This window comes from Mesocricetus auratus, unplaced genomic scaffold, assembly GCF_017639785.1.
Source record: "Mesocricetus auratus isolate SY011 unplaced genomic scaffold, BCM_Maur_2.0 contig_10279_pilon_obj, whole genome shotgun sequence".
In the NCBI taxonomy this organism is placed as follows: domain Eukaryota; kingdom Metazoa; phylum Chordata; class Mammalia; order Rodentia; family Cricetidae; genus Mesocricetus; species Mesocricetus auratus.
Genome location: NW_024429836.1, coordinates 1 through 5,800, shown reverse-complemented (window position 1 = coordinate 5,800; position 5,800 = coordinate 1). Strand labels below are relative to the sequence as shown.

Sequence of the window (5,800 nt, the reverse complement as noted above, 5' to 3'; positions counted from 1 at the left end):
ACACATCACCATAATAAAAGGTTTGGTTCACAAGGTGGAGCTACTGTCGGGTGGCACAAACCTTTAAGAGCTCAGGCATTCATATAGACGGAAGGACCCTAGTTTCTCCTTGTGCCTTCTGATGGAGATAAAACTGCTTGCTCCCACATGGGGCCTTGCCACAAAGGGGTCACTATACTTAACCATTACTAGAGGCTAAATCCATGGTACACTACCTATTCTTGGACTTTGATGACCCAAAATTGCAGGTTACATAAACTACCTTTATAAAATTCATTTGTGCCAAATACTTCATTAGTGGCAAAAAGCTAATACAGCATACATTATAAAATATATTTAAACTCTTTTTTAAAAAATTTTTTGTGGGCTTGCTGATGTCGTTTGTTCCTTTTTTATTATTATTTTTTTGAGACAGGGCCTATCCTGTAGCCTTAAATAGCCTGAAACTCACTATGTGCACAAGGATGGCCTTAAGCAGCAATCCTCCAGCCTTTGTGTCTTAAGTTCTGTTTTTGTTGCTCTAATACCTTGACAGAGGCAGCTTAGGGGAGAAAGGTTTTCCTTTTATCTTACCCTTCCAAGTCACAGTCCCTCAAAGCAGGAAAGTCACAGCAGCAAGGGCCAGAAACAGCTAGTCACAGCACATCTACGGTCATGAGCAGAAGAGTGAATTAATGTGTGCATTACTGAGTTTGGAGGTAGGTGCCTTCCACCTTCAAACTGGGTCTTCTCCTATCAATACACCTAATCACAAAAACTCCTCCCAGACAGGCCCAGAGACCAGCCTAATGTGGACCATCCCTCATTGTAACTCCCTTTCCAAGTGGTCCTAGTAGAAATCAACCTTATTGAATGACAATTAGAGCTTTCTGGGCGACAAATGCAGCATGAGAAGGAAAGCATAGTGAATGAAATGATTGCTCACTTAGGTAAATACTGGGACAGAGAGTGAAGAGCAGAAGAACCAAGAGTCAGACACTGGAGGGCCTGCAAGACCAAGGTAAGATTTACAAAAACCTCCTGATGTCTCATCATGTGAGTATCGAAGTATACTCACACAAATCTAGATGGCAAAGCCTTTTGCTCCTACATGACAAGCCCATACAACATGACACTGATTGCCACAGGCAACTCTCAGTCAGGCGATATTTGTGTTTCCAAGCACTACCCAACAGGAAATTTTCAGCTCCTTTACAAGCTTATGGCCACTTCATGCCTAGGTCTCTGCGGATAGATACATGATTTGTAGTCAGTGACTAAAGAACCACGCATGGTACGTTTTCTTTTCTGCAAACCTCCTGCTTCGGCCTCCCTAGTGGGGGGATACTAAGTGTGCACCTAGCTGAGGGTAGCGTGAATTACTTGAGCTGTAGGGTACTCTAAAGACTGTTTTCTATGGACTGTCCCAAGTGAGGAATGCACAGAACCCTTCAAATGTTTTCTAACTCCTTCCTTGAAACAGTTCCCTGGTCTCCATTTCCTGCTTTTAGCCATCTCTCAACTACTCTCAATCCCTCATCACATCCCCCAGCAGCATCCGATCTCTTCACAAAGCCACTATTTTATGTGAGTACTATCGTGTGTGTGTGTGTGTGTGTGTGTGTGTGTGTGTGTGTGTGTGTGTAGCACTCACCTTCTCTAAGGCTGGCCCTGTCCCTTGCAAAGTACCTCTGCTTTCCCTGTGCCACTCACCAATTAAATCCCATGCCCCTTTAGAAATGCAGACATGGTCTGCTCAACCATGACTGCTTTGTCCAGTCCTGCCTTCCCTAACCCCCCTCTCTGGAGGCCCTGGGCTTCACACATAAGTCCTGCACTTTAATGTCTCACTGGAATCCATCTTGCTTTCTTCTTGCACTAGGCAGTGCACACCTGGGTAGGAAATACAGTCTTTCACTTCTGGATTGCCCACAGCACCCAGTAACAAGAGAAAAGCACTAGTTAGCTCACTATTCCTCCTGACCTTAGGAATGTACAAATACCTTCCACCTTCCATCTCCTGTCTAAGAATTTATCCAAGTGATACATCTGCATGAATTTTCAGAAACGTTGTTATCAAGGTACCTATTGTACCATACAAACTACAAATAATATGACCCTTAAGAAAAGACCAATTTAAGCCGGGCACACCTGTAATCCCAGCACTCGGGAGGCAGAGGCAGGCGGATCTCTGTGAGTTCGAGGCCAGGCTGGACCAACAGCCTCCAAAACAATACAGAGAAACCCTGTCTTGTAAAAACCAAAAAAAAAAAAAAAAAAAAAAAAGAAGAAGAAACGACCAATTTAAATGTATATTGCAAATAATAGAAACACAAAATGCGGTCTGGGTCTGGAGATTTAGCTCAGTTAGTAGGGTACTTTCCTAACATGCAAAGCCCTAGACTGGATCCCCAATGCCACACAGGATCAGGTGGGGCTCCATAAGCATCTGTAATCTCCACAGGAAGAGCTAAGAGGACCCCAGGCTAGGATGCTGTCTCTGGAATATAAATGACAAAAGGAAGAGTGGGAGGGAAGGAGGGAGGGAGGGAGGGAAAGGAGAGAGAAATGACTTAGGATATTTCTCTATATGATCCACAACAAAGAAGTCAGTGAAAAATTGGCAGAGAGAAGGTATAAAGCTATTTTCTAAGTTTAGTTACTGAAGCATTCAAACCCACAGTTCAGAAGAACACATCAAGTTATTTGCTTTTAACAGCGAGGATAGAGCACAGGCCACATACATGCAGAGCACATGCTTTCCTCGTAAGCTGAGTCTCCAATTACCACGTGACTTTTGAGAATGGTCATCTCTGCTAAGTAGAATGGGCTGTTCACTTAGGAATATTTCCATTTTGTTCACAAAGAAAATAAACAGGAAGTTCATGTGACATTTGAAGTATTTATATATGTATATATATTACATATAATATATATATCTAAACTCAGTGTTCTAAGATAGGCATCTGTAAAATAATTTATAATATATACCCATTTTGTTTGAAATGAGTAGTAACAGCTATTTCCAGAAGACTACCGTAAAATATTAGCAGTTTAAAAAAGGCTTTATTTGCTTGATTAAAAAAAATCCCTTCAATAAAAAATAAACTCCAACACTACTTTTTTTTTTTTTCGTTTTTTGAGACAGGGTTTCTCTGTATTGCTTTGGAGGCTGTCCTAGAACTCGCTCTATAGACCAGGCTGGCCTCGAACTCAGAGATCCGCCTGCCTCTGCCTCCCAAGTGCTGGGATTAAAGGCGTGTGCCACCAATGCCCAGCACTCCAATACTTCTTAAATTACTATAAAGAACTAGGCACTGCACTGGTCTCATAGCAACTACTCAGTTTTACTACACCTAATGTCAACAGAATCATGCCTGGAACCTTGTTTCATGGCCAAGGCTAGAAATGAGACAGGAATCTGCAGAGGAAGAAATTCTGAGAACCACCACAGGAGCACTGGTGCATGTTCACAAGACTCCTGCATGTTCACAGTTTCAAGACTCACATAGCCCTATGTTTATTGCAAACCATCTCATCCCTAAAGGGGTACATGAGCACAACCAATGACTAAGACTAAGAAGTCAATGTCACCTACTGCTAGTACTGTAACCTTTGGATTTTTCCTACCAGCACGCCCAGGATACTGGTGATAAGCAAAAATCAAATTCAAACCTCAGAACAAGACCCCTGAATTCACGTGCTTGTAAAAACTAAAGGCCATTCCAAAAATGATGCTTTCTTCTGAAACTGATGGTTAACCCAAAATCCCACACAGTGCAAACACAATAAGCAGTAATCTGTAAATAGGGGCCGGGGAAGACAGTTCAGTCAGGAGAGCAGGGAGAGCTGAGTTCAACCTCAGAACCCACATACAAATACATGGCATAGTGATGGGCACTTAATGCTAGCTCTAGGGAGGTGGCCACAGGGGATCCTATCCATTGGCCGGCCAGCAAGCCTAGCCTAATCAATTATTTCCAGGCCAGTGAGTAGGGAAAACAAAGTGATCAGGGCCTGAAGGATGACACTCAAGGTTGACATCTGCACATGTGCCTACACACACACACACACACACACACACACACACACACACACACACACAGATAGGAAAACCAATTTGAAAATCAAATACATCTAGCCTCACAATTTACATTAGAAAGAATGCTACTAACACAACTCATTCAACACACGTGGAGGGCAATAATTTCAAAGTTTGAGAATTACAAATCCTTGAGGTTGGGAATTCAGTTTACTGATGAAAGTATTTGTCTAGTGTGCTCAAGGCTCTGGGATCGATCCCCAGCACACGCACACACGCACGCACGCGCACGCACGCACGCACAATTATAATTTAAATCCTTAGCGTTAAACCTTTCAGACTTTTAGATAACCGTTTGCTACTCTTGTACTAAGTTCAGGCTATTTTTCAGGTGACTAGAAATGTGTCCCTGACAGCAGGCAGTTCTCCCTGTCCCTCATGTTTTGGGTTTTTGTTTTTGTTTTTCCCCTGTAGTATGGAAGGTTGAGCTGCTGGGAGTTATGTGTTTGGCATCTCAGGCGTTTGTTAACTCTTGGAACATCGGGTCAGGAGGACACAAAACTCTGTCAACTCCTCCCTCGGCCCTCACAAAGGGTCTATGGGGCGAAGACTAATACTCAGTGTCCGCTTTCCACACAGGGGAACCAGAGGCCCGCGAGGGAGGCTGGGTGGCCTGCCCACGAGGCGGGAGAACCCGGGAGGCCGGGGTGGAGCAAGGGCAGCAGCAGCAGCACCTCCGGGAAGGGGATGATACAGTACCGGTGGGTAGCAGGGGCCGCAGCGGGGTAAAGGCACGCTCCATGGCGGGCTATGGGGTTTCTGCGCGGGAAGAAAAAAAAAAGAGGCTCCGAGTTAAGAAAACAAACCACAAAAAACTTCCCCCAAACCTCATTTCTGCAAAAGGAGTTGAGAGCGAGAGGCTCAGCTTGCACTTTGAACGCCCCGGGGCACTGCGGGGGGAAAAAGTCCCGGGGAGGAGGCAGCAGGCCCCGAGAGAGCTTTCCCGAGCCCGCTCCGCCGCGCGCGGGCTTCCATTCGGGCACTGGCGGCGAGGGGCGGCTTCCCTGTCTCCCTCCGTCCCTGTCTCCGTCCGTCCCTGCCTCCCTCCGTCCCTGTCTCCGTCCGTCCCTGCCTCCGTCCCTGTCTCCGTCCCTGTCTCCTCCGTCCCTGTCTCCGTCCCTGCCTCCGTCCCTGCCTCCGTCCCTGCCTCCGTCCCTGCCTCCGTCTCTCTCTCCCCAGCCCGCTCGCCCTCGCACCTTACACAACGGCGAGTGGAGCCACGAGCGACGGATTGGCCGCTCGGAACTCGGCGCTAGGCTGCGGGGCCTTAGGCGCGCACAGGTCGGTCGGATCGCGGGAGGAAGGGAAGAAGGAGGGGGAGGGGAAGAGTGAGGGCGAGGGGAAGGAGGCGGGGCCGCTCCTTCCGAGAGAGGCGGGGCGCCCGGGGCGGGGCTGTGGTCTGCGTTGAAGGTGCCTCGTGCTCCAGTGCTCGGTGCCCCACCCCTGGCGGGCTGGAGGAGATCCCTGTGCATCCTTCTCCCGCTGCCCTAACCCCTGTCCTCTGGGCCCACCTCCTTTTTCATTCCCCCTCTCCCCTGCATCCTGCGCCTCGTGGAAGCAGGAATCCGACGGGAAACCCGTTAGAATGAGTCGCCTGGTGGGAAGGCGGCTTCCTTCCCTCCAAAGTGAACCAAGCCAAAGGGACAGAGTGTCCCAGGTGGCCACTGCCACCACCTCACCCAGACCCGCTGGGAGGACACAGGACTTGTGCTGGCCCTC

At 47.7% G+C, this 5,800-nt stretch overlaps 1 long non-coding RNA gene across 1 annotated transcript; it reads right to left on the bottom strand.

Moving 5' to 3' along the window:
* Positions 1-550: 550 nt before the first annotated feature.
* LOC121138011 lies at positions 551-5,433 on the bottom strand. The gene is made up of 3 exons (XR_005875247.1): positions 5,278-5,433; positions 4,781-4,840; positions 551-646 (listed from the first exon to the last, which is right to left on the bottom strand). It is a non-coding gene; the product is annotated as an uncharacterized LOC121138011 (long non-coding RNA).
* Positions 5,434-5,800: the final 367 nt, after the last annotated feature.